The sequence below is a fragment of the Phlebotomus papatasi genome, chromosome 3 (genome assembly GCF_024763615.1).
Source record: "Phlebotomus papatasi isolate M1 chromosome 3, Ppap_2.1, whole genome shotgun sequence".
Lineage (NCBI taxonomy): Eukaryota > Metazoa > Arthropoda > Insecta > Diptera > Psychodidae > Phlebotomus > Phlebotomus papatasi.
Genome location: NC_077224.1, coordinates 55,209,985 through 55,228,150, shown reverse-complemented (window position 1 = coordinate 55,228,150; position 18,166 = coordinate 55,209,985). Strand labels below are relative to the sequence as shown.

The 18,166-nt window shown below is 35.6% G+C and overlaps 1 protein-coding gene across 1 annotated transcript in view; it reads right to left on the bottom strand.

Annotated features, from left to right (window-relative positions):
* Positions 1-18,166, bottom strand: part of LOC129807679 (polypeptide N-acetylgalactosaminyltransferase 2) — a 281,760-nt gene that overhangs the window by 29,347 nt on the left and 234,247 nt on the right. The gene's annotated exons all lie outside the window — the stretch shown is intronic.

Below are 18,166 nucleotides of genomic sequence, written 5' to 3'. Positions count from 1 at the left end.
AGCTGAGATTCTTTACAATCTGAGCTTTTGTGGGCTTAGGTGAAATCCGACCTCGTCAGATCGGGCCCACATTTTGGAATTACACGTTTTGACATTCATAGATCACGAATATCATATGCGCTAAAAATCGTTTTTCGTGGACGTCCCGTCCGTCGTATAACCACTTCTGGGGAGAGAACGGAGAGAGATATCGATAAGCGGTTTAGGGCGGATAGAAGAAGGTGACGTCATACCCACCCTTGACCTCCTTTTCGCCATTTTGGAATACACCCAAATTTTATTTTCTCAATAACTGAGCCCATATGGCCGGCAGCAGCCAAAATTCCGAACGTCAAAATCCCGAACACCAAAATCCCGAAAGGGCCAAAATCTCGAAAGCCAAAATCCTGAAAGGGATGAAAATATATAGAGAATAATGTGTACAATAATTTCCCAAGATACAGAAAATTTCCCTTTGCCTCCAGCAAGCGCGGGTGCAATCGTGGGAGTAGCTATGACACTTTTAAAAATTCGTGATTATGGCTTTCGGGATTCTGGCCAATTCGGGATTTTGGCTTTTGGGATTTTGACCGAGACCCCTTATGGCATCAGCCTATCTCAAATTTTAGTATGTAATGTTATAGCTGAGCCTAAGAGCTTTTGATTAAAAAAAGAATTGAACCCACCATGACCTCCCTGACCCGAGCTAGAAGGGGTCAAAAATTTAATTTTCAAATAGCCATATCTCCCGTTCTAATTATCAGAATTCGAAAAATTTTAGTACAATATAACTTACATAGAAATGATTGGGAAAGAACTTGCCACAAAAGCACAAAAAGCACTAAAAGTGTAACAAAATCCTTTGTGACAAGTTCTTTCCCAATCATTTCCATGTAAGTTATATTATAGTTAATGTTTTTTAAATATCATTGTTGTAGTTAATGTATCAATAAGAATTCCATGTTAATGTAAAAGTGCAAATTGTAGACCTGAGGAAGGAGGAAAACCACTCCGAAACGTCGGTTTTGAGAAAGTAAAGGAGAAGAAACCAAAGGTCATATCCGTGTTTCAATTATTGTGAAAAATTTTAGTGTTTTATAAAGCTCTCATTGAATACTACAACTCTTATTCAATTTCATCTAATTTAATCGAAGGCCCTATTAATCGAAAAACCGATTTTCGAAATTTCGATGTCGAATATTGCGAAACTAGACGACGTTTTTTTTTAATTTTAGAATGTTGTAGCTGAGGTCGAGTTATTGATCCTCTCGTCCTTAAACGGTTAAGACCAGCTATTAAAATATATTGTCACTAGGTCAGACTCAATAAGGGAATATATATGTGAAAAATATGAAATGTTCGAAGCCGGAGTATCTGTGAAACCCGAAAGCCTTCCTTTAGTAATCTTTGCAACATTCACAATAAATATTTTAAGAGTATTCTTTCCGTTCAAGTTCACTTATTTAGAATTTAATTTCGGAGAAGCGTAGATATTATGAGGACAAGTTTCGGGAGGCGGGAAGGGATGGAAGAAGGCAATGGGTAATTATCAATGAGGCATTGGGTCGTAATGCCAGGAGTAGGAATGATTTGATAGAGATAAAGTGCGGTGGTATTTCGATAACTGATGAGAAGATGATCGCGGATAAAATGAATGAATTCTTTGTTGAGGGTCCTTTGAATATAATTAATTCCAATAATGCAAATGCATCAAACAACCATAGAAGCAACGTTTCCTCATGCTTAAATAGTCTTTATCTAGGTCCTATAACCGGGATGGAAATATTAAAGGTTATAAGTTCCCTTACTAATAAGAAGTCTGTGGGTTATGATGGTATTTCCACCACTTGCGTAAAACATATAGTATTCTATATCGTCGATATTCTGAAGGTGTTGTTTAATCGTTGCCTGGAAAATGGGGTATATCCCGATTGCTTGAAATCCGCGGTAGTCGTGCCTATCTTTAAAAAGGGTGACAAAACAGAAATGAGCAACTATCGCCCAATATCTTTATTATCTGTTTTTTCAAAAGTTTTTGAGAAACTCTTGAAGACGCGTTTGATTGATTTCCTGCACAGGACTAAATTCTTCAGTGATTATCAGTATGGCTTCAGGGAGGGTAGAAGTACCGAGGACGCTATGCTGAGGGTAATGACGGATGTGTATGAAGCTGTAAATAATGGGGACTGTGTCTCAGCTATTTTCCTTGACTTGACTAAAGCCTTCGACACTGTCAACCACGAGATCCTTTTGGATAAGCTGGGTAACTGTGGTATCAGGGGGATTGCCTTAAATTTATTTGCTTCCTATTTAGATAACAGAACACAACTAGTGAAGATTGGGGGTAGCTTTAGTGGGGCACGCACTCTAAATCGCGGAGTACCTCAGGGCACAGTCCTTGGTCCGCTCTTTTTTCTGATATATATCAATGAGTTTCTGAACATGGAGCGTGAAGGGAGGGTGGTCGCATATGCGGATGATCTTGTACTGCAATACAGAGGAAGTTCGTGGGCGGAAGTCGATGGCAGCGTAAGCAGGGACTTGAGGTCCTCCAAAGCCTGGCTTGATGAACATAACATGGTTATCAGTAACAAATCAAGGGCTATGCGTTTTCTCCCTCGAAAATCAGATACTACTCCTGAACCTATTGTATGTCATTCATCTGTTTGTAATGGATACGTCTGTCGAAACTCTTGCTTAACAATTCCATATGTTGAAGAGTTTTGTTACCTTGGAGTAACTATTGACGCCTCACTCAATTGGAAGCCTCAAATCCAAAAACTGAAAAATAGCCTGCTCTCTATTATTAGTAGTTTATTTCATATTGGCCGCTTGTCCCCTTTGAGTGTCTCCCGCATGTTTTATTTCGCGTGTGTAGACTCTCGCTTACAGTATGGTCTTTCACTTTGGGGCAGTGCCTATCACACTAACTTGAAGCCCGTGAGAATGGCTCAAAGAAGTGCTTTGAGAGCCATACTTCGTAAAAGTAAGCGCGATTCCTTATTTAAGTCGTTCATTGATCTCCGTATACTCCCTCTCTCGTACAGTTTTAAATATAAGACTCTTAGAGTGTTTTTTGTCCGTGGTGGTTTTTATAATACTAATAGAGGTAGACCACTGCGAAGTGTAGCACCCGCAGCAGTTCCATTTCCGCGGAAGGAACTTTTTAAAAGATCCTTTTTATATGTGGCACCTTCTCTATATAATGAACTGCCTCTAAACTTGAAGGAACCACATATAAGCTACCAGACCTTTTCGAATCGATTGAAGCGCTTGATTTGGGCGGAGTATTGCGCTGAACGTCCGGGGTTCATTTCCGCCGCGGGATAGTTACATAATGCGATGCGTGCTTGGGATAATCCAGTCTCTGCTTCTTATGAGTGGTTGGCGGCTTGCAGGGATACCTTATGTACTGCCTGGGCTAACTCGTTTATCCTGAAACTGAAGCTCCCTCACTAGCTTTGCCTATGTCTGGGTTTTTCTCTCGGCCTTCAGCTTCTCTTTTGCCCGAAATTGTGAAGGTCAGGTGGGCGCGGGAGGCTTTGGGGTTTGCCACGGCGGGGGTTTTCTTTGGGTTGTTGTCTGGGCTCTGGGAGGCGGTGGCTGGTGTCCCGGGTTCTTGTTGCGTGTGTGGATGTCCCGTATTTGATTTGATTACTTCTGCTGATGCTCGGGTCTCACTTTTCATATGCGCATTAGAATTTGTAGTCTTTTTTGTATTATTTGATTTGCACTCGTGTAATTTCTGACATTCTGCTTGATCTTGTTTTATTTTGTTTTGTCTTTTTCTCCACGTCTCTTCATTTTTCATCGCGTGTCTATTCACTTTTTTTTTTCTTGTTTGATTTTCTTTTTGTTTTCTTCTGGGGGCCTCTTCGCGGCCTTCATACGTTTGACAGTTTTGGTTTTCTTTGTATCCCTGGTGTTGATTACTCCCTTTCCCCATCATCCATTCCTATCCCCTGCTTAGTCTCCAGCAAATACGTACTCCTCCTAGGAGTCCATGCTGGGACCCACCTCTTTCCATCTGCAAAGCTTCTCAAAACACACTCATATATTGTCTAATGATGATTTGTGAAAATAAATATGGCCTATACGACCAGTGATTCGGGATTTTCTGCCGTCTTGCCCGATGAGGTCGGTTGTGAAGTCGGCGGCAGCCGCAGATGGTTTAAGAGCAAATAAATCTATCTATCTATCTATCTAATTTAGTCTAAATTTATTTTTTACTTCAAAAGAAGAATATGTTTCAAATTGAACGTGTTGTGATCCTGATGACGAGACATTCGACAACCCTTGGGAATTGTGGAGGGATAAACTTCTGTTTGTGCGACAACCCAGGCGGAACTTCATGAACATTTCATATGCCAAGAGTCAGATGACCCCAATGATTGTCTATCAGTCCTGAGGCTTAATTAGCGCTCTCGTTTGTCGCGATAATTAATGTCTCATTCATTTTGCAGAAAACCTCGTTTATGTAAACAAATCGACTGCACCAGAGATAGTCTGTGGCAACAATTGTGGACCTTCCCTGTGGGAGATGACAAAAATGCATCTCTCCTGACAGTTCAAAGACTCTGCCATTGTGGTAAATATTCCCGAGGGTGTGGCACATTAAATGAGAAACACTCTATGTACAATGAGCCTTAAGGGTGTTAGATAATTAAATCGGCGTATTTGTGTAATTGTTTGTCTAGTTCCTTGTTTGTCGATTGAATTGTTAAACAGTAAAATGACTACGAAGGCCACGAACCATCAATTTCAAATCCACCCCCACACCTATAGTTCCCTTTTGTTCAATTACCCTAATGCTAAAGCGAGGCATTAAGAACAAACTTAATGATATACGCGATACGAATACAATACAAACTTTTGGAATAAAGCATAATAAATTGACTAAATTTTTAAAGTTTTACATTCTCTTTGGCTGAAGCAGATTTAGCAGTATTTTAGTAAAAGTTATTCTATAATATTTAAATTTGGCGAGTAGTAAATTGTCAAAAAATAAAATAAAATGCCAATTATAAATAAACAAAAATAGTTACATAAATATTCTTGACACTGGAAAAATAAAAAAAAAGTTATGATTCATCTTAAAATTTCGTATAGGGGAAAGCACACTACTTTCGGACAACTCAAACTTTGAACAAATCATTTTTCGATATGTTTTCAAAGTAATTTGACCTATTATAATATTATATTTTATTAATTTTTTTTTATAATGGTCAAATTCGTTAGGAACATAGAAAAAATTGGGTTCTCTGAAGCTTGAGTCATTAGAAGGTAGGGCGCATTTCCCTACATACATTTTCAATTAAAATTTTAAACGTTCATTAAGCTAGTTTGTAGAGCGTATGGCCCATTCGACAATTGTTAACCCAGTCAACAACCAAATCCACTAATCCCAATCTTTCATTCCTGTGACTCATTCAATCCATCATTTCTAGGGGGTGCTGAAGGTTGCTGGGCTTTTGTTCAAGTCAATCGTCTCTGTACTTCAGCGAGTGAACATCAGTTGTCGTGGACAATTCACTCCGACGAAGTTGTAAGATGAGCAGCACCTTTAGTTTCTCATTTTCCCTTTATTATAACATTATTCAGCCCCATCAACACTTACAAGTATTAAAATTAAAGTTAACTTAAAAACATTTTAGATTTCAATTTTAATTAAATTATTGCAAAGTTTGTTTTTAATTTATTTTTTTAAATGCTTAGAAGGACTTAAGTCAAAGTTTTAATAAGTTTAGAAACTATAAATCAATCTTGAAGAGCCGATATGGAAATTTAAATTGTTTTATCAAAATTTGTTGATCTCAAAATTTAGATTAGGGGAAGAAAGGGTAGTTTGACGCATGAAAATTGAATCTTGAGACCGTTTTAAAAAGATTATAAACAGAAGTAAAACTTATAATAAATATCCAGTGATTCCCAATTAAGATTAGGGTTAGAACTCGTAAAATATAATCAAACAAGAATTTTGTTGCAGAATTTTAATATATGGGGGATGGCTTCCGGGCTTTGCACACACTCAAGTTTCGAACACTTCATATTTTTCCCATATTCCTTTTAACGCATCTGACCCAATCTGTCCTATTTTTGTATATATTTAAATAGCTGAGTTACACAGTTTCTGCAAAAAAAAAAAGCCAGATTCATAAAAGGAATATGGGAAAAAATATGAAGTGTTCGAAGCCAGAATGTGTGCGAGGCCTGAAAGCCGTCCCATACTATTCACTTTTGAAATACAAAAAATTATATAGTCTATACCTGATCAATTGTTTAATTTTGACAATTTTATAAGCAAACGGAAGGTCTCTTAGTGCTAAACTCGTCTTTTCCTGTATAACAGTTTTTTTAGTATCATTTCAAATTCCTAAATCCACCTAGCATTAAAGAAAGTACAGTCTATCGCATAAAATATTCTGAAAACCTATTATTACAATGAAATTTACAATTTATATGCACTCAAAACGTACCAGAAGATTATTTATAATTCTTTATTTCGAATTTTATCTAAAAACAATTCGAAAACCCCTTTTAATTAACATATTTACTTGTTTTTAATTAAAATAATTGATTGATGGTCCACAGAACTTCCTCATGAGACTGCACAAAATTTTCCGTTATATTCTTCCAGTGTTTTAAAGGAATATTGTAGGTATCATCTTAGAATTTATCGAATCCTAAATGCGGTAGGTAGATGCCTTATTACACTCATGAATTATTATGTATAAAACTACTTGTAAAACTGCACTTAGCGCATTTGGTCAGAAACTTGTGTAAATAAGACGTCTCAGAAAGTTTCATTTTGATGCGGTTTTATAAAATTTGTTGCAGAACTTCAACGAAAAGCTTTATGAAATTAATGATTTTCCTGAACATTAGATACTGCTTTGTTACAGCTTTTCATTATATAGACGTGCAACACACATAATTAAAAAAGAATTGCAACACAAAGGCTTAGGGGAAACTAGGGCATCACCAAACACGGAGTAGCACCAAATCCTGCGATTTTTTAATCGGATGCTCATCTTCAGAGGACAAGACTTATAGAAATATATAGGCATTTTAGGAGATGCTTGTCCACTGAAGAAATAGTCGAGATAGTCCAAGTAGATTAGAAATAAAAATTAGTGTTTGGTGGTACCCCGCGTTTGGTGGTGCCCCAGTTTCCCCTAATGCTATTCTCTTAAAAGAGAATATGCAAAAATTGAAACTACCCCCTCGTTAACTGCTCCACTTTCCCCTATGTTCTGCATATTATTATTGGAAATTGAATGTCTAAAAACATACAAAATTTAGAAGGTCATCCATTTTGAAAATATTTATTTTCTAACGGTATTTATTGATTGATTCTAGAAAGTACCCCATCTTTTCGTAATTCTAATCCTTTTTGCAGCCTCAAGCATTTTATATAATTCAAAATACTTTTTAAAACTTTCAAAAATTTCCAACCCAAAAAAAATTTAATATGTAGCACTGAAACTTACGGCAAAGTCACGGTGAGTTGAGACAAAGAAAACTAATATTCGTGGAATTAGAAAAGGAACAAGTAGGAAATTGCAGAGTTAGTCTTTGAAGTTTTAGAATGAAGCAAGTTGTATTTTGTGTAACACACAAAAAAAACATCCCTATCGAGTCTATTGAATTAGCTTTTTAGAAAACTATTCTCCTTGGTGGAGACAGAAGAAAAACAGAAGCTAAAAAGATGTGGGGAATAGAGAGTTGAGGAGTCTTTTCAAGTGTAATACTCTCAAAGATATCCTCAAGTAACTTGTTGGCAAATTGCAAATTCCCAAGAGTTGTCGTTTTTTTTTCTATCTGAGTACGTTCAACCCCTTTCTTCTGCACTATGTTTGTACATGAAGCTAAAGGAAAACTATTTTACATGCTTCTACCCTCTCGATTCTCCTTTTGGTCTTCCTCTGCCCCTGAATCCCGGACCCAAGTATTTCAATGTAGCAAAGAAAGTTTTCCAGGGAAGAAAATTAGGTATAGACTTTTCTTTGAATTCAACCATCTCAACAACATGACAGGCAAATCGAAAAGTTCTATTTTGAGAGTAATTTTTAGATATATATGGGTGTATGTGTTCCAAAGAACAAAGATGATGGGGTTGGGAAATTAGAGTGGGTGGATTGCTTTTGAAATTCATAAATTTGATTATTAAACACTTTGTCTCTTGGTACTTCCAACACATAATTAAATTGTATGCCATGATGAAGAGGAAATCGAGGACTCGGGGGTTGTTGTCAAAGAACGAATGGTTAGGAATCTTGAACATTTGATGGTGCATATTGGATTACATTCTTCCAAAAGTTCTATATGTGCACGGAAGCCACGTGTGAGTTCTCATAACTTGCACTACGGGATTACGATGAGAATCGCGACAGAGTAATCAATTTTGTGGTGTACTCTTAATCCACTTGCGGAAGCACTTGTAGTTATTTCCCACTGGAAACAGATCAGGGATTGAGTTTTCATTCCTCGACATCTTACAATAATTTAAAATCAATAGCATATAGCGTCTGTTGGAAGCTCTCTATTTGATTGAAAATACTACAGCTCCTATTCGTAAAAAAATAAGACAGCTTTAATTAAAAGATAAAGTATTTTAAGGCACCCTTCATTCAAAAATAAATAAATAAATAAATTATATAAGAAAAAAATCACATCAACGATAATAACACTATTTTTCACGAAAATAAGGGAATTGAACAAATGACAAGAAAAAAAACTTAAGGGCATTGGGCAAAAATGTATGGGAGTTGATCTATGTGGCGACCACAGATGGGACTAGGCGCATTTTATAGGTAATGGTGTAGCATGAAAAACTACCGAGACCCAGCACGATATTCGCCGGGAGTCCTTATAAAAACGCCTTTATCCTTTCGAAAAAATACTATATTGACATCGAATTACTCAACATCAGCTAAAGGGATCTTCATGAAATTCGGTATGAAGCCAATGCATGACTTTAGCTATTTATCCATGGATACTACCCTCTCCCCCCACCCCTCCTTCCAGTAGCCTTCATACAAAATATGGCCTTTTTTCATTTTAACTTTCCTCTGAGAAGAAGTAGAAAGCTGGAACTTGGTATGGGATCAAGGTTTATGAAAGATTCCTTAACCATATATCGACGGCTCCATTCCATACTATGCTAAGTCGACTTAGCTTTATATTACTCCGAGAGATATGTTGCTCTTGGGACCGAGATCTACAACTGGTGAAAATTTGGTGATCATCCGGTGTTCGGGTAACGAGATATTTGAGACTTTCGAAAAAAAAATTACACAGGCAGCATAGGAAATCACCAATTTCAAATGGCTCTCCTGAAAAGTTGTCATTCTGATGGAATGGTATGGAATGGAACCGTCGATATACAGTTTATTCTTTCCCTTAAAAAAAGACAGTATAAATGCGCAGATTTGTATAAGAAATTATTTTTCTTCTACGAAAATAGTTTTTTGGGTTTAGAACTTTTTCCGTATGGTTTAGAACTTTGGTCTCGGAACAAAAGTTGTTACCTACACCATAGCCTATTCGATGATATAGGTCTCATTGGTAGTCGCACCATAGACCACTTTTGCCCATTGTCCTTTGGTCAGTAACAGCAATAGGTCCTTCTTTGATAGAGAACTCCTATTGACAGGGGAGACTGGGGCAAAAAGTCACAAATCGAAAAATTCAAAATTCAATATCTTCCAAGGTAAAATAGATAGCGACTATAGATAGCCTCCATAGACCTTCTTCAATGTCGTAACTTTCTTAGAATTCGAACAAGGAATTTAGAAAATAAAAAATATCGAAATTATTAGCCCTATTTTTGAAATATTTTCCTTGCAGAAGATAACAATTATTACCTACTTATTTTCCAAAATTGATGCACTGGTGAATATTTTTTGAATAATTTGGATTTTTTGAATATGAATCCGCTATCTATTTCAGAATTTCACAAAAGTTCTTTTCTCCAAAAATTCTTTTATTAAAAATGGCCACTTGGGGTAAAAAGTAACAAAAGGTATAGAGCAAGAAGTAATAAAAAGCGAAGGAATTTCTGATGTCTCACGGCGAAAAGAGACGTCATTATCATGTCTCGCCGCTTGTAGTTTGCATTGGTCAAACGATTTGCAGTCTTTTGTGTGTTTTTTCTAAAATAGCTTGAAAAGCGCTATTCTCGTTTTCTTACTTTTCTCGCAGATAAAACGGTGTTTTACAAAGGTGTAGATGAATAAATTTTCTATGAAAATATGTCATCTAGGTATTTTTTCAAATTTACGGAAACCTGTAATGAAGCGAATCAAAATATGATAATACCGAATGTCTGGTACTATTTGCCCTAGCATTTTTGAGGATAGTCACAAAATTACCTTTTAGAAATTGGCTCGATAAACGTATTTCCTTACAAAATAGAGGAATATTGCTTTCACAGAGTTGTAGAGCGGTAAATTTCCTATAAAACTGCGCTAATCAGAAATTTTTGAAGCGCTCGAGTAGCTTGTAAAAAAATAAAATATCCATTTTGTGACTTTTTGCCCCAGTCTCCCCTACTCTTGTCAAAATATTGAAATTTATTTAACGTAACTAATAAAATTCAGGTACAAAGAAAACAATATGTCGTAAATTGACAAAAAATGACAAAAAAGTTTGCAAAAGTTTGTATTCTTTCACTAACGTTGTTCGTAACATGAGCACTTGACAAGCTTTTTTAGTTCTTTTACAAACATTTGTTCGCACATTATTGTTTTTCCCAATGGAACTTCACTTTCTAGTGGGTAAACCGACGGTGAGGTTTTTTATTCTGCTATTTCAGGACAAGATTTGTCCTTCCGGTGAGCGTCGGTGAAGTTGTAGAAAAAAGAAACCACTTGTTTAATCCAAAATTAGAACACTCAAGGTTCCAGAGCTTTCGACACTACTGTATCGTATCTTCTTGTCACTGCATCGTGTACCATTGAAGTAGACACGATACAGTGCCGAAAACTCTAGAACCTTGAGTGTTTTAATTTTGGATTAAACCACCTCACAGACCATCACGAGAAAGATAATTTTGTCCTGAAATAGCAGGATGAAGCTTTACGAAAAACTTACAAATACTCACATTTGTGTTGTATATTTACAAACATATAGCTCATTTCAAATGTACTTTTTCATTTTTAAAAAATTCATTTTCTCTGTGTCAATATTAGTGAAAGGCAAGCTTTAAATTAAAATCACGATAATTCCTAGGGTCGATGGAATTAGTTTGATGTTGTTCATACTAAAAGTAGAGAGAAATCCCAATAATGTAGCAAAAGCTCAAATTGCAAATTAACCTCATCCCCTGTACCACAAATCTGATGCATAGCACAAGACAAAATAAACTTATCAATCCCAGAGAGGGAAAGTTTTCAAATTTTCACAAGTACAGAAATTATTCGTTAGTCTTTAGATATGAGAACATACCGCCTCAGCGGAAGAGATGAAAGTGTACTCGATGAGGAGAAGGAAGCAATTTGAAGTTTTTTATACGATTTCCACCTCATACTGAGAAAATCTATGGGAAAATTTTCCTAGTGCGGAGGAAAACGCGAAAGTGCACCCCATACTCCCCATCCCAAGATTTTACATCAACTATCGCAATTACGAGTTAATTTAACTTGTTCAATTACCACTCGAGCCCGGGAGCTGTTTGCGTATATGCAGCCCCTAATGGCGTATAAACTGTAACTTGTTATTTGTGCTGGATAAAATTTTCTTGTTCACTTGAAAACTTTATGCAAGGATATGATGGGTCAGATGGTCAACAAAGGATGCCCTATGCCTTGAAAAAACACTTCCTGTTGTATCCAACGGGCAAATCATGCTCATTTTCAGGAAATGGTTGATATAGGAAACGTTCATCCCTTTTCCATGTTCATATTGTCTTTTTTTATGCACAAAAGCATAATCCATAAAAAACTTTTCTCTCCAACTCATCAACCCTGGGAAACCGTAAAATATTAGTTTAGTGTTAATTAACTTCATGTTTTGCTCAAGTTTCTTGTGTCCAAAGGGGTTGAATGGAGCGGCAGCAAAAAAAAAAAAGAAGTCGACAAGGGAGAGAAAGGAAAGGCAAAAGTTACCAACAAGCACTTCAAACCATTGAAAATATTCAATCAAATTTTCCACATGATCAAATATTTACCTTTCCTTTTCAATGACTTTCTTCCCAGAGTCCTCTTATGGGGTCAAATTGACCCCAAAGGTGGATTTTTCGCTCATTTCACATTTATGGGGGTATTACCTCCAAAAAGTCCAAGAACCAAGGAGGATTTATCTGAATCGATCAAATTTTTCAACCAACTTTTACGCATTTATCAATAGCGAAGTTAACTTTCTTCTGAGAAAGTTAACTTTTAAGTTATAGCATCTATAAAAAGTTCTAACTAGAAGAACTATATATACCTCATTTTAGCAGACTATAATATTCTTTATTCATTCTTTATTCTACTATGTTTTTCTTGAACTATGCATAACATTTTTACTGGGTATAATTTGAACCCAACAATTTTTGCAGAGAGTAGAGAAATTAGTGACAAAAATCCTAAGGAAAAGACTAACCAAGAACTACTGAGGAAGACACGATAAGTGTCGAAAGCTCTGGTTAAATTGTGTGTTTGATTCATAGGATTTGAGCAACAGATTCCAACGCTCACCGAAAAGACAGATTGTCATGAAAAACCTAGCTCAGTTCCACCACCGTCGGCTATCCCTGGAAAAAGAAGTCCTACCACAGTGCTGAAATCTTGAGATTTCCTATCTTTTTCAGGAAGTTTGGGGGTTCATAGGGCATGGGATTTGGGGACTGTGCCTTAAAATAATTTTGTTTCATATTAATTTTGATGGTAGTAACTTCTTTCTTCTCTGATGCTCTTCCTTGTGAAGAGTCCGAGTCGAAAGTTTTGTGGAAAATTTGTTTGTTTCTGAGCTTCAATTTCGGAATAGTTGGTATAGTTCAATTTCGGTCGGATCAGGGTATAGTGGGGACGGATGAAACCTATCGTCAAAAAGATCTCGATTTCAGAAAAAAGATACTAAAATTTCACTGAAATTGCTTCACAAATACCGATGTTATGGGCTGATCGTTTATTTCCGTTTTCGGCTCAGAACAGAGTAAAATGAGGGCAAAGTTTGATCCAATGTTAGGAAGCTCTTGACCTCAGCTACAACATAATAAAATTTCATCCAAATTTAAAATGAAAATTCTGAGATATTCTGTAGAAAATGTCTGAAAATCGTTTTTTCGTATAATCGAACCTTCAATTAAATTGAATGTACTTGGGATGTCCAAAAAGTTGTAGCATTTAACGACAGATTTACAAAGTTTTTCAAGTTTTTACAATTATAACCGGTGATATGGCTATTTGAAAATTAAACTTTTGACGCCTTATAGCTCGGGTCAGGGAGGTCGGGAAGGGCTTGCGTTTTTTAATTTTAATTGAAAGCTCTGAGGTCTAGTTGTAATATACCAGAATTTCAGACAGATCCATTTCATAGGGGATAAGTTATTGAAAAAACGAAATTTGGTGGTGTTCTAAAATGACGGTAAGGGGTGGGGGAATGAGGATGAATCTGATGTAGTCCACCCGATCTTTAACATTTTTCGAAAACCTCTTGTCAATATCTCTTTCCGTTTTCACGCCAGAAGCGTTTGTTCTACGTAGAATCTACCGGCCGGATGGACGGCCACGATAATCGGTTTTTGGCGAGTATGATATTCATGATCTAGATCTATTTGGGCCCAACGAGATCTTATGTCACCGCGGACCACAGAAACTGAGATTGTAAAGAATTTCAGATGAAAGGAAGATGCATAATCTAATGGTGTCTTCGCACTAGAAGTAATTTTCGTAAAAAAATAGGTCTTTAAAAGAAGTGACATTTCTGCTTACAATGGTAGGGGAATTTCTTTCAAAAAGATTATTTTTTAATTGTTCCTGTTGTGTAGAGGCCTTAAGAAAAGCCAAATTCTTTGTATATATAAACAATATTTAAAAGTGTAATGGTCAATATTTTATTCACATTCTCATACTAGATAAACAAACATACACATAAATTTTAATACTTGTAAACTATGTAGGGGAAAGTGCCCAAGTGCCCATGCTATGAATGATTTCAAGCTTTATAATGACTAAATTTTTCCTATGTTTTTAAATAAATATGGCTCATTGCACTCAACTTTTAAAAACTAGGGGAAAGTGTCCTGTTTTTAAAATATATTACGGGGTCACATTTATTCAGAAACACAGGAAAAAATTAGTCATGGGCACATTCCCCTACCATGTACCTGTGGTAACTATTCTTCTGAAATAAGAATAACTGTCAGATATTTCCCCCTTGATTGCCGAAGGACTAACCCATCAACCGCCACCCCCAAAGCAAATCGACTTCAAATGGACAAGAATCTGAAGAAAAATGAAAATTTTAGCGGAAAAGTACCCCCATCATCCAAAAATAAATTCCATTAATTTGCATACGAATATCCTTGGCTACTTTTTTGCCCACAACGTAATCTTGGGGATTCTTCTTGGGTTTCGCTCCATCGTCAAGAAAAGTGGAAAAAGGAACGGATGGTGAATTAAATGAGAAACACTTGACTTTCATTTCATAGCGTTTGTAAAGAAAAGTTTGTAATCAGTTTTAAGTCGCTTTCACAATGTTTTCCAAAACCCCCTCAACCATCCACAAACACCCCGTTCTTTAACAAAAGCTATTCCCAACTCATGCTGGGCAACCTTTCCAACTATTGAGATGTTACATGCAAGAGGTGCACACAAGAACTTTTTTCATCTCTTCCTGTTCCAGCCTTTTCACTGTATTTTCCACCCCCTCATGCCCATTTTCTTCGAATGGCCTCATGATGGAATTTATTTTCATATTTATGGCTTTTAATCATACACCAGTCGAGGACCCCTGCATCAGCCTCTTAATGTGGCCTCCAATTAAAATGCCATGCAACCCTTCTCGCTCTTGGAAGGCTGATGAGCCTCATGCCGTAGGCGGGAAAATCCCATCGATTTTAATTAACATCCTCTGAGCTTTCATGTCCAATTAACTTAAACTGGATATCATTGGGTACATGGAAGTGCATAACAGAGAATTAAGATCCTTCCCAGTAAAGAATACATACCATCATTTTCACCACAGAATATTCGTTGGTTTTGATTGATATTGATTGATAAATGGAATGTCAGAAATATGAAGTTAATTCCATTGCGCGAGATTAATTGAATTTGTTAGATTCACTCGAAATGATGTTAAGTTTAACTTTGAACAGTCATTCAAAACGGCCAGAACTCATGTGATGAATTTATGTTAAGAAGAATGTTTGAAACCATTTTCCTTAAAATTATAATACAAATGAATATTAACTGATGAATTGATTGTAAAACTCAGTCTTTATAAATTGTTTAATCTTAATGTATTTAATTAAGTGTAATCTAATGTCGCTTCAATATTTTCTGAATATTTTCGGAATTTCGGGGTACTTCGTCGATTGGATTAGAATCTATGCTATCTACATTTGCTTTGTAATATCTGCATTTGATGAAAATGTTAAGCAATGATTAGTGATTTCAAAAAACATGGTTTTTAGGATAGACCGGTTAACCGGTTTTGGATGGCTTTAAAACCGGTTAACCGGTTTTAAACCGGTTTTAAATTAAGGATTAGGTTATTGAATTTTGAACATTTTTTAAGAAGCTAAACTTTGATGTAATATTTTATACACAAATATTTTCTTTTTTTCAGTTAAATTAGAACTTACTCCCTCCGTTCCGAAATAAGTCGTACGTTTGGCGAAAAATTAGGGATTAAGGAATGGTTTGAGAGAATGTTTTTGTTATTTGCAAATATCTTAAGTATGAACTATCCTCCATGTTCAGGGATAATATGGGGATCCTATCACGATGGTAAGTTGAGGAATCGATATGTTGAAGTTGTCCATTTTTCACGTTTTTTTCAAAGAGCTCCGGTAGATAGTTAATTACTACAAGATGGACTGTGATTAACATTACAGACTAGAATTTGTTCTAAATTTTTAGTATGCACAAATAGAACTCAACAGTTATTACCGATATGACATTTTTTATATCTCAAATTTTGCAGAATGAGCAATAAAAAGAACATCTTTTTTTATGTGTTCGAATATCTGGATGCAAAATGTTGGACTTGGGACCTTCAGCGGACCTCCCATAAGTTGACCCTGGGACCATTTATATGTTTTTCTAAAACACATCCAGAATTGAAAAAAAAAATTGCACAACGTGTTTTCGAGCAATCCTGAAAAGATGATTTTAGAGGGGAAGGGGAGGAGTGGGGGCAAAATAAAGGATATATTAATAGTCCCAGGGTCAACTTATGGGGGGTCCCCCGAAGGTCCCAAGTCTGTATCTCTTACCATTCTGCACCTATTTTAGATTGAAAATAAAACGCCAAAAATAAGATATTTTTAAGACATTCGTTCCTCAACATACCATCAAGACTGGACCCCAATTTTAGTTCTGGACATTAGCAATAGTTCCTTACAAGAGATAATTGTTGATACACAAAACATTTACCAACAAACTTTCCCTTAAAACCATTTTTTCCTAAACGTATGACTTATTTCGGAACAAGAATTTTTCCCAAACGTACGACTTATTTCGGAACGGAGGGAGTATTAATTACTTTATTTTGTTTTTAAAATAATATTTTAAAATAGTTCAGAAAATTCCAGAATGCAGAAAAATTACCGGGAGGTTTTGCAATAATATTATACAGTGGAAAAGCTAATGCAATGTAGATTGCCGTAAAGATAACTATTTTTTGGTTATAAAAGCTGTCATTTTTGACAATCTTTAATGAGGAAATACTTAAAAAATTTATTCTAGATCTTGGAAAAAAATATAGAGAATGTTTTGACGAACAAATAGTAAGAGTTTTCCTTTTAATATTGAAAATCATTTGACTAGTTAAATCTTATTAAACTTACGTTTCGAAAACTTGAATCGCTACATATATTCTGCTATATTTTTTTTCAAAATTATTCTTTATTTTTAAATAATCAGATTTTTCGGTCGGGAACGGTGTCTAAAATCCATTTTTTAGATCATTCTATACAGAAAACATGCCAATGCATAATTTTTGGTATTATACTTATATCATGAAAATCATGATACACATATTATACTTAAAATCATATTGCATTTCAGGTTCTCTTCTAAAGTCAAGGAAATGTTTTGCAATAATCTTGAATTTCAAGAAATAGGGTAGAGTGGTACAAGTTGGACAGTGGTACAAGTTGGGCTATGGTACATTTTGGACAGGTTTTTTTTTCTTGATAAATTTAGTACTTCATTTTTATTTATATATTTTTAATGCTTTAGTTTTATAATTTGGTTCCTTGTGCTTAAAAAAATTTTTGTACTGTATTTATCAAGAAAAAGGCCATGTCCAACTTGTACCGGCGAATTGTCCAACTTGTAACACTAATTCCAAATTATATCACTTTACCCTAAACTTAATCTTTAGAGTTTAAAAACTTTAAAAGTTCTGTAAAAAAGACGGTTTCAAACCGGTTTCATCTCTAAAAACCGATTTTAAAGCCGTCTTCAAAATTGGGCGGTTAACCGTTTTTTCGAAACCGGTTAACTGTGGCTAGAATCACTAGTAATGATGCGTTGTTTACAGCACATATAAATAGACCAGTTGCTATTTCAACCGACGATTTCTAGACATGCTATTATTGGTTATTATTTTTATAGTTAATCCGAAATTTAGCCAAGGTCTAAACCAATTATCTCGTATACAATTCCATTTTATATTAATCCGAGACACTTTCCCTTATTTTAAGCAGTGTGAGGCAAAATTAAGTTTATAAAATATATTTAACCAGTAACTAGTGAAAAATATATCTATAATTACGCTCGTAATGCTGAACTCTGATTTACACCTTTTATCTTAGAATTGCGCCCTTAATCGACTATGGTGTAAAAAATACAGTAGCAGAATCAAGTTTAGGACAGATAGGGCAAGATGGGGTAATTCGGAATCATGTCAATTTTGGAATTTTGAGATTTTCTCACTATTTCAGATGGTCAAAGAGAAAAGGAAAACCACGAAGAAATACAGGACTTTACATTCGAGAGTACTTCTTCTTTGTTTTTTCCTTTTGCCGTTTTAA